The sequence below is a fragment of the Callospermophilus lateralis genome, chromosome 19 (assembly GCF_048772815.1).
Source record: "Callospermophilus lateralis isolate mCalLat2 chromosome 19, mCalLat2.hap1, whole genome shotgun sequence".
Classification (NCBI taxonomy): Eukaryota; Metazoa; Chordata; class Mammalia; order Rodentia; family Sciuridae; genus Callospermophilus; species Callospermophilus lateralis.
In genome coordinates, this window is record NC_135323.1 from 30,512,972 (window position 1) to 30,527,946 (window position 14,975).

The 14,975-nt window shown below is 35.8% G+C and overlaps 1 pseudogene; it reads right to left on the reverse strand.

Annotated features, from left to right (window-relative positions):
• LOC143384887 (cytochrome P450 3A4-like) overlaps positions 1 to 14,975 on the reverse strand; it is a 30,467-nt pseudogene that overhangs the window by 11,286 nt on the left and 4,206 nt on the right.

Sequence of the window (14,975 nt, forward strand, 5' to 3'; positions counted from 1 at the left end):
GGATTTTGAAAGAATTCAAACAATTTGATTGTTCACATATCTTTGTGCAGAAAATCCTTAAGGACATGAACTATAGAAATTGATTGAGAATTATATATACAACCTGTCTAAAATTGTAAAATGTAACATGATTGCATTAGAAATAGAAAATTATTCACAAAAGAAGCTCAGATCTGGATTGTTTTAATAGTAGATTCTATGAAATAAAGAACTAATAACAATTATTCACAAAACTTCCAAAATTAAAAGAGCATTTCTAAATATATTCTAAAAGGCCAGTATTACCCTAATACTAACACAAAGCAAAGACAACAAGGAAAAGGTTGTGTAATACACCAAATCCAAAAATAAAAAGTCAACACAGAGGATTGTTTCAATTGATGCAGAAAAAAACATTTGATTAAAATAAAAAAAAAATATTTTCCTCCCCATGGAAAAATAATCCTCAAAACCATTCTTTTGTGATAAAACACTCAACAAATTAGAAATAGGATGAAATTTTGTAAGCATAATAAAGGATATCTATGAAAACTTGCAGCTTAATATTTCACCCCAAACCAAGAACATGACAAGCATCTCTCTCTCTCTCTCTCACCACTTCTCTTGGAGTATTGCAAGTAATAACAAGTTCACTAGCATTTCAATATGTAAGATCAGTACACAAAAATAAACTGCATTTCTATATAGTGTAATAAGCAACCCAAAAGAAAAACTAAGAAGTTAAAAAATAATTCTATATTCAATGTCATTAAAAAGAATAAAATGCTTAGGAATCAATTTAACAAAGGTACAAGACAAGCACAATAATAACTACAAAATACTGTTGAAAGAAAAGAAAGGGGATCTACATGACTAGAAAAACATCTCTGGTTTGTGGATCAGAAAACTTAATATTATCCAAATGGAAATAGTATTGAAATTGATTTGCAGATCCTAATGTATTTGTAACAGAATCTTAGCTGGCTTCCTTGAGGAATTGACAAGTTGATTTAAAATTCACATGGAATTCAAAGGGACACAGAATAGCTAAAATGATGTTGGAAAATGAATTAAAGTTGTAGGACTCACATTTCTTGATTTAAAAACCTACTCCAAAGCAAAAATAAAATGTGGTCCTTGAAAATGGGTAAACATATAGCTCCGTGGAATAGGATTTAGAGTCCAGAAATTAACCCACATGTCTATGGCCCATGGAATTTTGAGAAAGGTGCCATGGCCATTGAATGGGGCAGACACTCTTCAAAAAATGGTGCTGGAACAACTGGATAGCCACATGCAAAAGAATAACATGTTGACCTCACCTGGCCCTGTATGTAAAACTTAAATTAAAATGGTTGGGCAACCTAAATATAAGGGCTAAACTACAATTTTTAGTAGTAGACCATAAAAGTGTATAAGTTCATATGGTCTCAATAGATTCTTAGATTTGATACTTAAAACACAAATAACAAAAGGAAATGACATAAATCATACATCCTTTAAATGTAAGTTTCCAAGACCTGTTGAGTTTTTAACATTTATATAAATGGCATCAAATTCAATGCATCTATGTCAGTTGATTTTCTTTTGTGAACACTGCAGCTTTAAGATGAATACATTTTAATATTTTGAAATCCAGCTCATTCATTGTAATGGTTGGGATATGTAGTATCTCCCATGATAAGAATAAACTGCAAAAAACTAAAAACTTTGTGCTTCAATGGACACTATCAAGAAAGTAAAAAGATATCTATAGAATAGGAAAAACATGTTACAAATCATAATCTGATAAGAAACTGTGTAAAGAATATATCAAAAAGTATTTTTTCAATTAAATTATTTAAAAATTATTTTTTCCTTTATTTTTAATTTGTTCCACTTAGTTATACATGACAGTAGAATGCATTTGGCAGATTGTACACAAATGGAGCACAAGATTTCCTTCCTCTGGTTGTACATGGTACAGACTCACACCAGTAAAATTCTTAAGCCTCAAAACAGAAAGACAAATGCTTCAGGAAATTGTGGGCAATTTCTATCTATCTAGATAATCTTAAAAATAGTGAATCGGACTTATTTTTCCTATGTACATAGATGAACACCTCATAGTGATTCTCCACATCATGTACATACACAAGCCTGGGATCCTAATTAGAATAAAGTATACTTTATGTTTTTATAAATATGTCATGCATATCTAAAAAGAACAAATAAAAAGTGATTAACATTGCTTGTTATCAGTAACCAACAGGAAAATGCAAATCAAAACCACATAAGATGCCATCTCACATCCACTACAATGTCTAAAATAAGAGATGGAAACAGGAAGTGTTAGGAAATTAGTGAAGTAATTGGAAACTTCATACATTTTTGGTAAGAATATTAAATTGTACAGCTATTATGGAAAACACTGACAGAAGTACTTTGTAAGGCAGAAATTTCACTCCTGAGTATGCACTCAGATGAAATTGAAAACTAGAGTTCACAAACAAGTTTCACACTAATGTTCATAACGGCACCATTCATATTAGTCAAAAGGTGAAAATAACAGAAATGTCTATCATCTGATGAAAGGATAACTAACTTGTAGTATATCTATACAGTGGAATATTATTTGGCCATAAACATGAAGTACTGATATATATTTCACGTGGAAACAAAATGCTAAATGATATCACTTTGCATCACAAAAGACCACATATTACATGTCTCCATTTTTATAATGTATACATCATATGCAAAGCTAAAGAAATAGAAAATAGAGTAGTGTTTGTTTAGGGTAAATGATTTTGAATGCTGACAGTTAAAAGATAATGAGTTTTCTGTGTTTTGACAATGGTGATGGCTGCATGTATCATTTAACCTGCTAAAAATTATGGAATTTTATATTTTAAGGAATCATATAGTATGTAAATAATATCTTAATGAAGTTGTTACTTTAAAAGAAAAAAAGAAATGGTAATCCACATACTAATTATAAAAAAAATTGGATGGAGGACATCTGAACCAAGGATCTTCTTGGCTTTTTTCACAAATGGATCTTGTGGATTGTTGAGGGAGTTGACATTAACTCCAAAGGATGTGCTAAGGATCACGTCCATGTTGTAGCTCCCCAACATTCTGAGTAAAGAAAGAAACGTAAAATTTTAATCTGTACTGCTTTACTCTCCTACTACACATGCTGGAAGAAGTGATATGAGCACATTCACACACTGTCAGAAATATCTGTTGATCAAATGACTAGTCCATGCTCCTATCAAATGCCATGAGGCAGCTGCCCCTGGGCCAGGGGAGTTAGGGACACTAGGGTAGTGAGCTCAAGGAGTTCAGTCACAGAGAGACAGACATCCTTAATCAGACAAATTACATCAGTGAGTGGAGTGTAGATGATAAAAGTGATTAAGTATAGAGCTTCAGCAGGACCAGGGTGTTATAACTGACTCCTGCTAGGGGATCCAAGATAGGTGACCTTGACCTAGGTCCTGCCTAAGCAGAGTCTGTGCAGAGCTGATTCCTCTCCAGCACATCACATAACAGCAACACCCTGTTCTGAGAGGCAGAAACATTGTTCCCCCTTCTCTGCACCCACTGCTACTGCTCCCGAGAGGTACTGCACTCCAAGACCCAAGGTGGCCCCAAGGGCAGAATCTCGCAAAAGGGAATGAGTAAGAATATTCTCAGTTAAAACATTGAAAACCTCCTCAAAATGTACTTGGATGAGCTCACAACTTGGTGAACATATTCTCTCAGATTTCCCAAGACAGTATCAGTGGTTGTTCATGGGTCAAAATAACCCATTTTATACAACAAATGATATGGTCGTTGTAATCCATATCCTTTCAGGACCTTATCTCTGTTGAGACTGGAGGAAGAAGTGGTGAGAATATTTCATATTTTGTATTTTGCTGATATTCTCAGTGCAACCATGAAGAGATTTGTTGTTCCATAGCCTGCATTGTATCTTTCTTTTTAAAATTTTTTTAAATAATTTTTTTTAGTTGTAGAGGACAGCATGCCTTTATTTTATCAGTTTATTTTTATGTGGTGCTGAGGATCGAACTCAGTGCCTTACACATGCTAGGCAAGTGTTCTGCCACTGAGCTACAACCCTAGCCCTGCATTATATCTTTCTATCCCTGCTCAATAGGTACCAGAAACTTCCACCCATCCAACATTCCCTAGTCTCTACCCTCAACTTCTGAGTGATCATGTTCTTCATTGTAAAACATGTGTTTTGACTTACATAATATCCACATTGATGATCAAGCAGATAAACTAATTCTGTTTTTGTGCACAGATGTCCCAGCACCCTGCCTCATCCTAGGAGCCTCTCCTCCTTGTGTGGCCCATTGTAGTTGTGATACCCCGACACTTACTTTTGTCTGGTCAGGGGAGTAGCTCAACAGTGGTAATTTCAGTTCCCTGGCAGGCTGCTGGAAGGTCTTAAAACAGCTCAGAACCCCAGAGCTGCCTGCTACTTACTCCTTCACAGTGACAGGCTTGCCTTTCTTCACTTCCTGGCTCAGGTACTTCACCAATGCGTCTCCATATTGGTTAACGATGGGGAACATCTAAGCACAAACACAACTCCACCCTCAGTTAGAGGAGAATCGAGTCCCCAAAGCTCTGGTTTTCCCAGGATTACAAAGTATGAGATATTTATAATGAATCAAATAATAACTCTTCTAGGACTTAAAGACAAAAGGTGATTTGAAATTTTTAATTAGTTCTTTTTATTTATACATAACAATGTTTCCTTTTGAAATAATTATAAAAGCATGGAAAAAGAATTTGTTCTAACTCAGTCCCAATACTTCCCCTTTCTCTCCTCTCTTCCTTCCCTCTGTTCCCTTCCTTCTACTCTATTGATCTTTCTGATATTTAATTTTAGTTTTTTTTAATTAGGAATTTCAAACTTAGTGGAATATTCTTTGGAAAATGATGATGTTCTCACGTATGTCCCATCCCCAAATCCTTATTTAAGTTTCTAATTAAAGTCCTCTTAGTTTATTACCTCCTTGAGTTTCCCACTGGAGAACACTGGCGACAGCAAGACTCGAAGTCTCTTCCACTCTTCATTCCTTGCTGCAATGAGAGTTTTTTTGCATAAATCCCAGGGGCACAACTACCTGAAGTTCACAAAGAAAAAGACATTTTGTATGAGGTATGTTTTGGAAGTCTCCACATTGTAGAGAACTTGTTAAACAGGCATCAGCTTTTTTAATCAGTTATTTACTGAGTGTCTACTAGGGGGAAGGCCCTGTGCTAGATGCTCCATAAACTTTTATCCCAAATTCCTCTTCTCTTGTGAGGGTAGAGGTGGTACCCAGGCCCCAGATGCATGTTCAGTATTTATATTACAGCTGTTGTGTAAATACAAAGGCCCCTTATGGTAGGTAAACTGTTCTCCCAGGGGACAGAGAGCATTATGACCTAGGGCATCCTACATAGGCATCACAGGAAAGAAATGATTGATGATGGTCATCCAGATAACCTTGGAAAACTAGGTTGCCCAGACCAGTTATGCTTTTCCATATATGTACAGCATCGATATCATGCAAGGGATGCCAGGATGTAGCCACTTAAAAATAGTAGCTAATAACTTAAAAGATTAGGAACTTCTCAGTTCTGAAAAAATAATGCAATTATATGGAAGTCCTTTTTTTTGAATCATCCCCACTACACACACATGGAGGGACAGAAGGAAAAGGAAAGATAATTATGTTTCCCAGCTTGAGACTGGCCTGTCAATCCAACCTGCTCAAAGCTGTCTTTCAGCTTCCAACACTGTGTTTTGTTTATAAAGGTATACATCCAGTGCTCATTCATGATGAAAGCTCAAAACACTAGGAAGAAAAAAAACTTCTTCAATCTGAAAGAGACTCTATATACTAAAAAACCCAATACCAATAACAAAGACCTTCAGCTAACATAACATTTACTGGTGAAATGGTGAATCTATTCTCCTAAGATCAGTAACAATTTAAAGTTTTCTACTTTTATCATTCTTATCCAATATTACCATACTGTAAATCCTTACTGGAGCAATGGGACAATGTTTTTAAAAAGGCATGTAAATTGGAAATGAAAGAACCTGAAGTGACTCTGTCTTCAGGGGACAAAATTATCAATGTGGAAAATCTCAAAGAATATTTTAAAACTTCTAGAACTAATAAATAGGTCACCAAGATTGTAAGATACAGTATTAACATGCAAAAACAAGATACATTTCTATATAACAACAAGTCAAATGTGAAAAAACATTAAAAACACAATACTATTCACTGTCACTCAAAAGAAAATGAGACATATTAGGAACAGACATAAAAACAAGTACAAGATTGCTATGCTGGAAACTATAAAATGTTGATCAAAGATATTAAAGAAAATCTCAAGAAATGGAGAAGCATAACATGGATTGAAAGATTTAACCCAGGAAAAGATACAGATTTTCTCCAAATTAATCTATAGATTTGATTGAATTCTTATCAAAATCTCACCAAATGGGTTTTTGCAGACAAGCTTATTCTGAATTTGTATGAAAAATTAAAGGGGCAACATAAATAAAGTGGGAGGTCTGGGGATGTGTCTCAAGCGGTAGCGCTTCGCCTCCCATGCGTGCGGCCCAGGTTCGATCCTCAGCACCACATACAAACAAAGATGTTGTGTCCCCCGAAAACTAAAAAATAAGTATTAAAAAACTCTTTCTCTCAATAAATAAATAAATAAATAAATAAAGTGGGAGTGAAACAGACAAACTGAGTCAGTCTTAGCAGATTGACAAACATAACAGAAAATTAGGAGTTAAACAGTATGATAGTCTCTAATGCTAACTTAACAAACCAGGAGACAGGAGTTTGAGAAGTCAGCTCAGCATTCTGAGGCTATGAAGTCATCAGAAAAACCAACAAGCCAGAGGCAAAGACCAGGTCATTACAATAAAACCCACTGAGAGAGTCCACTAGTCTGCCCTGTTCTGATAATAATACTAGGGACTCCCCGAGATGAGGTGTCACATCTTTTTGAACTAAGGGGCAAATGCATGCATAGAAAAGTTAAGATGGTAACTTTTTGGTTATATATATATGGTTTTAGATGGACACAATATCTTTATTTTATTTGTTTGTTTTTTTATGTGGTGCAGGGGACTGAATCCAGCACTTTACACATGTTAGGCAAGCACTCTACCACTGAGCCACACAACCCTGGCCCCAAGATGATAACATATTCTTTCCTTTGCTTTATTAACAGTCACCATCCTCCAAGGTAGGTACTTAAAATGGTAATGAGACTCATTGCAAGAAAAAACACAGTGGAGAGAAGAGCACAGGCACAACTAAAATGAAACAGAGTGAGAAATAGACACACCCTATCAGCCCAAATGGATGCTTGACAATGGTGAAAACAGAATGATCAGAGGGAGGACAGTCTTTCTAAAGATGGTACTGAAACAACTGGACAGCCACAGGCCAACAAAACAAGACAACAACAACAAATGAACCCTCACCGTGTTTTACAATGAGCATGACATAGATCATAGGTTTTCATTTAAATTGTCAAGTCTATAACTTTTAGGAGAGAAACAAGAACAACATAGAAGTCAGAGGCAAAGCTTTTCATGGATTAGCCTCCCCCATAAAAGACAATATTTGCTCTTATGGAGACCCTGTTAAGAGGAAAAGACAAGTGACCCATCAGGACTTTAAAAGACTAGCAAGAGGGAGCTTTGGGGAACACTGTATCCTGAGAAAGCTGGTGATTATATGAATTTATCCACAGCAGCAACTTTGCCCAACTGTACATAGGCACACATGTACACGGGCACATAAAACTGGTGAAATCTAAATAACTTCTGTGGATTGTATCAATGTCAATTTCTGGTTACTCTAGTAACAGGAATAGACTACATTCAGAGATAAGTAATATGATATTCAAAGCATGTCAATTGGGAAAAACAGAAGAAAAGTTATATGAAACCTCCCTGAACAGTTTTGGAGCCAATTTCTGTGAAGCTGTGATTACTCCAAGACACAAATTTAATCAATAAATATCTGTATTTTTTAAAATGACCTGAACATACACTTCACAGAAAATGACATACACTCAATCAACAAATATATGAAAAACTATTCATCATCTCTAGCAATCAGAGAAATGCAAATCAAAACCACTTTCATGTCACTCCAGTCAGAATGGCAATTATTATGAAGATAAACAACAGTGAATGTTGGCGAGCATGGGGAGAAAAAGGCACAGTCATACATTGTTGGTGGGATTGCAAATTGGTGCAGCCAATATGGAAAGTAGTATGGAGATTCCTTGGAAATCTGGAAATGGAACCATCAGTTGACCCAGCTATCCCTCTCCTTGGTCTATACCCAAAGGACTTAAAATCAGCATACTACAGGGACACAGCCACATCAGTGTTTATAGCAGCACAATTCACAATAGCTAAACTGTGGAACCAATCTACATGCTCTTCAGTGGATGAATGGATAAAAAAAGGGGTGGGGAATATATACACAATGGAATTTTACTCCACAATAAAAGAGAATGAAATCATGGCATTTGTAGGTAAATGGATGGCATTGGAGAAGATAATGCTAAGTGAACTTAACTGATCCCCCAAAAAACAAATGCTCGAATGTTTTCTCTGATATAAAGAAGCTAATTCATAGTGGGTTAGGGAAGGGGAGCTTGGGAGGAATGGATGAACTCTAGATAGGGCAGAGGGGTTGGAGGGAAAGGAAAGGGACGAGGTTAGCAAAAATGATGGAATGTGATACACATCATTATCCAAAGTACATGTATGAAGACATGAATTGGTGTCAACATACTTTATATACAACCATATATATGAAAAATTGTGTTACATATGTGTAATACGAATTGTTATGCATTCTGCTGTCATTTATTTTTTAAAAAATCAATAAAAAAAGAAAAAAATAAATTTAAAAAAATGAATGCTTACCGGCCGATTTGTAAAACCAGAATAATGTTCTTTCACCAGCACTGTTTTGATCATCTCTGGATCTGAAATAACCAACACAGGCTGTTGGCCATCACACAATCTGTGTTGGGAAAGAAGAGCTCATTTAACCTACTAAGCCATATTCTTCAGTTAGAGCAACACCCAGGAATGCAAACTGATATTTCATAATCCATATGCCTGACTGTAGAATGCACAGTGACACTAGCTACAAGTTCAAGGTAGGTGATGACACACAACAAGATTCTGGCCATATAAAATGAAGATCATGTAACTGAAGCAGGGAAGAGATATTTAAAGATGAAAGAAATTCTTTATAAGAAGAGCCTGGTCAGAGATGTCTAAATGGTGCGTATATGTTTTCTATCTCATTCTCCAATAATTTTTGTATTTAAAAATATTTCATAATCAGTGCAGTTTTATTTTATTTTATTTTTATTTTATTTTTTTATTGATTGTTCAAAACATTACAGAGCTCATGATATATCATGTTTCATACATTTGACTCGATTGGGTTATGAATTCCCATTTTTTCCCCAAATACAAATTGCAGAATCACATCAGTTACACACTCACACTTTTACATAATGGCATATTAGTGACTGTTGTGTTCTGCTACCATTCCTATTCCCTACTATCCCACCTCCCCTGCCCTCCCTTCCCATCTTCCCTCTCTACGTCCTCTGCTGTTGTTTAATTCTCTCCCTTTTTTCCCTCCTCCTTTCCCCTCACAACCTCTTATACGTTTGTGTAACATTGAAGGTCTCCTACTTTTTCCATATGCTTTCCCTTCTCTCTCCCTTTCTCTCCCCCCTCTCGTCTTTGTTTAATGTTAGCCTTTTCCTCATGCTCATCCTTCCTGTTCTGTTCTTAGTTGCTCTCTTTATATCAAAGAAGACATTTGGCATTTGTTTTTTAAGGATTGGCTAGCTTCGCTTAGCATAATCTGCTCTAATGCCATCCATTTCCCTGCAAATTCTATGATTTTGTCATTTTTAGTGCTGCATAATATTCCATTGTGTATAGATGCCACATTTTTTTTTTTATACATTCATCTATTGAAGGGCATCTAGGTTGGTTCCACAGTCTAGCTATTGTGAATTGTGCCGCTATAATCATTGATGTGGCAGTATCCCTATAGTACGCTCTTTTAAGATCCTCAGGGAATAGTCTGAGAAGGGCGATAGCTGGGTCAAATGGTGGATCCATTCCCAGCTTTCCCAGGAATCTCCATACTGCTTTCCAAATTGGCCTCACCAATTTGTAGTCCCACCAGCAGTGTACAAGTGTACCCTTTTCCCCACATCCTTGCCAACACTTATTGTTTGACTTCATAATGGCTGCCAATCTTACTGGAGTGAGATGGTATCTTAGGGTGGTTTTGATTTGCATTTCTCTGACTGCTAGAGATGGTGAGCATTTTTTCATGTACTTGTTGATTGATTGTATGTCCTCCTCTGAGAAGTGTCTGTTCAGGTCCTTGGCCCATTTGTTGATTGGGTTATTTGTTATCTTATTGTTTAATTTTTTGAGTTCTTTGTATATTCTGGATATTAGGGCTCTATCTGAAGTGTGAGGGGTAAAAATTTGTTCCCATGAAGCAGGCTCTCTATTTACCTCTTTTATTGTTTCTCTTGCTGAGAAAAAACCTTTTAGTTTAAGTAAGTCCCATTTGTTTATTCTTGTTATTACCTCTTGGGCTATGGGCGTCCTATTAAGGAATTTGGAGCCCGACCCCACAGTATGTAGATCCTAGCCAACTTTTTCTTCTATCAGACGCAGTGTCTCTGATTTGATATCTAGCTCCTTGATCCATTTTGATTTAACGTTTGTGCATGGTGAGAGAAAGGGATTCAGTTTCATTTTGTTGCATATGGATTTCCAATTCTCCCAGCACCATTTGTTGAAGATGCTAACCTTCCTCCATTGCATGTTTTTAGTCCCTTTATCAAATATAAGATAGTTGTAACTTTGTGGATTAGTCTTTGTGTCCTCTATTCTGTACCATTGGTCCACCTGCCTGTTTTGGTACCAGTACCATGCTGTTTTTGTTACTATTGCTTTGTAGTACAGTTTGAACTCTGGTATCGCTACACCTCCAGATTCACACTTCCTGCTTAGAATTGCTTTTGCTATTCTGGGTCTTTTGTTTTTCCATATGAATTTCATGATTGCTTTATCTATTTCTACAAGAAATGCCGTTGGGATTTTGATTGGCATTGCATTAAACCTGTAGAGAACTTTTGGTAATTCGCCATTTTGATGATGTTCTGCCTATCCATGAACAGGGTACATTTTTCCATCTTCTGAGATCTTCTTCTATTTCTCTCTTTAGTTCTGTAGTTTTCATTGTATAAATCTTTCACCTCTTTTGTTAAGTTGATTCCCAAGTATCTTATTTTCTTTGAGGATATTGTGAATGGAGTGGTTTTCCTCATTTCCATTTCAGAAGTTTTGTTGCTGATATACAGGAATGCCTTTGATTTATGCGTGTTGATTTTATATCCTGCCACTTTGCTGAATTCATTTATTAACTCTAGCAGTTTCTTTGTAGACCCTTTTGGGTCTGTTAAATATATTATTATGTCATCCGCAAATAGTGATAATTTAAGTTCTTCTTTTTCTATTTTTGTGCCTTTAATTTCTTTTGTCTGTCTAATTGCTCTGGCTAGTACTTCAAGAACTAAATTGAATAGAAGTGGTGATAGAAGGCATCCCTGTCTTGTTCAAGATTTTAGAGGGAATGCCTTCAGTTTTTCTCCATTTAGGATGATGCTAGCCTGAGGTTTAGCATATATAGCTTTTAAAATGTTGAGGTAAGTTCCTGTTATCCCTAGTTTTTCTAGTGTTTTGAAAACAAAGCAATGCTGTACTTTGTCAAATGCTTTTTCTGCATTTATCGAGATGACCATTATGGTTCTTGTGCTTAAGTCTATTGATGTGGTGAATAGCTTTTATTGATTTCCGTACATTGAATCAGCCCTTCATCCCAGGGATGAATTCTACTTGATCATGGTGCACAAGTTTTTTGATATGGTTTTGTATTCGATTCGCCAGAATTTTATTGAGAATTTTTGCATCCAAGTTCATTAGAGATATTGGTCTGTAGTTTTCTTTCTTTGAAGTGTCTTTGTCTGGTTTCGGAATCAGGGTGATGTTGGCCTCATAGAATGAATTTGGAAGAGCTCCTTCTTTTTCTATTTCTTGAAATAGCTTGAAAAGTATTGGTATTAATTCTTCTTTAAAGGTTTTGTAAAACTTCGCTGTATACCCATCCGGTCCAGGGCTTTTCTTGGTTGGGAGTCTTTTGATGGCTACTTCTATTTCTTCCTTTGATATTGCTCTGTTTAAATTGTGTGTGTCTTCCTGACTCAACTGGGCAGATCATATGACTTAAGAAATTTATCGATATCTTCACTATCTTCTATTTTATTGGAATATAGGGTTTCAAAATACTTTCTAATTATCTTCTGTATTTCTGTAGTGTCTGTTGTGATATTGCCTTTTTCATCCTGTATGTTAGTAATTTGAGTTCTCTCTCTTCTTCTCTTTGTTAGCATGGCTAGGGGCCTGTCTATCTTATTTATTTTTTCAAAGAACCAACTTTTAGTTTTATCGATTTTTTAATGTTTTTTTTTGTTTCAATTTCATTGATTTCTGCTCTAATTTTAATTATTTCTTGTCTTCTACTACATTTGCTGTTGTTTTGCTCTTCCTTTTCTACGTTTTTGAGGTATAGTGTGAGTTCATTTATTTGTTGGTTTTTCTTTTTTTTGAGGAAAGAACTCCAAGAAATGAATTTCCCTCTTACAACTGCTTTCATTGTGTCCCATAGATTCCGGTATGTAGTGTCTGTATTAACATTTGTCTCTAAGAATTTTTTTTTATCTCCTCCTTTATGTCTTCTGTAACCCATTGATCGTTCAGTAACATATTGTTCATTTTCCATGTGTTGTAGGATTTTTCCTTCCTTCTTTTATCATTGATTTCCAATTTAATTCCATTATGATCAGATATGGTGCATGATATTATCTCCACGAATTTATACTTACTAAGAGTTGCCCTATGGCATAATATATGGTCTATCTTTGAGTAGGATCCATGTGCTGCTGAGAAGAACGTGTATCCACTTGATGATGGTTGATATGTTCTATATATGTCAGTTAAGTCTAGGTTATTGATTGTGCTGTTGAGTTCTAGAGTTTCTTTATTCAGTTTTTGTCTAGAGGATCTGTCTAATGGCGAGAGCGGTGTGTTGAAGTCACCCATTGTGTTGTAGTCTATTTGACTCTTGAACTTGAGGAGAGTTTGTTTTATGAACGTTGCAGCTCCATTGTTTGGTGCATACAAATTGATAATTGTTATGTCTTGTTGGTGGATGGTTCCTTTTAACAGTATATAGTGTCCTTCTTTATCCCTTTTGATTATCTTAGGTTTGAAGTTGATTTTATTCGTTATGATATGGCCACTCCTGCTTGCTTCTGAGGGCCATGTGAGTGGTATGATTTTTCCCAACCTTTTACCTTCAGCCTGTGTATGTCTTTTCCTATCATATGAGTCTCCTGAAGGCAGCATATTGTTGGATTTGTTTCTTTGATCCAGGTTACTAGCCTATGTCTCTTGATTGGTGAGTTTAGGCCATTAACATTTAAGGTTACAATTGAAATATGATTTGTACTTCCAGTCATGTTTATTTATTTATTTATTTTAGTTTGGTTAGTTTTACTTTTTGGTTTTTTTCCTCCCCCTTTACTGAGATACCTCCTAGTGTTAGTTTTGGGCACAATTTTTCAATTCCTCTTCTTGTAGTATTTTTCTCAAAATGCTTTGCAGTGCTGGTTTTCTTGCTGCGAATTCTCTTAGCTTTTGTTTATCATGAAAGATTTTTATTTCATTGTCAAATCTGAAGCTTAATTTTGCTGGATACAGTATTCTTGGTTGGAGGCCATTATTTTGCAGGGTTTGAAATACATTGTTCCAGGATCTTCTTGCTTTCAAAGGTTGTGATGAAAAATCAGTCGTTAACCTAATTGTTTTACCCCTGAATGTAATCTGCCTCCTTTCTCTCGTAGCTTTTAATATTCTCTCCTTGTTCTGTATGTTGGCTATCTTCATAATTATATGTCTTGGAGTTGGTCTATTACGGTTTTGAATGTTTGGGGTCCTGTAGGCTTCCAGGATTTGGCAATCCATTCCATCTTTCATCTCTGGGAAGTTTTCTAGAATTATTTCAGTTAGTATGCTGTCCATTCCTTTGGTTTCAATCTCTATGCCTTCTTCTATCCCGATGACTCTCAAATTTGTTTTTTTTTATGACATCCCATATCTCTTGAATAGATTGCTCATGGGATTTAAGCATCTTTTCTGTGTTGACTATATTCTTTTCAAGTTGATAAACCTTGTCTTCATTATCTGATGTTCTGACTTCTATTTGATCTAGTCTATTTGTAATATTCTCGTTTGAGTTTTTAATTTGGTTTATAGTTTCCTGCATTTGTAGGATTATTGTTTGATTTTTTTTAAAAACCTCTATCTCCTGGTAAAGCTCATTCTCTGCCATTTGAATTTGTTTGTTTAATTCATTTTCAAAATATAATTTTATTGCTTGGACTTTCTGTCTCATGTCTTCTCTAATATTCCTTTCCATTTGAGTTTGGTATGCCTTGAGTTCTTTCCCTAACCCTGTTTCTGACGCTTCTAGGTCCTCCTGTAGATTTAAGTTATCCTGCATTGTTTGTATCCCTTTTTTCCCTTGTTTTCCCATGATGTTCACGTTACTTTCCAGCTCTATTTGATTGCTGTGTTTCTGCTCTCTTCTATAGATTTGTTTTGGTTTTGTATATATCTGTTGTCTCTCCTTTGTGTTGGTAAACTATGCCTGCTAACATGGATTCCGCTGGGAAGGAATTCTGACGGCCGAGCTCCAATGATATCACTTTTCTGCAATGAGGGGCCCCAGGCTCCTTGCCGGGGTGTCCCACTGCGGGGGTGTGACTGGACTGTCTCT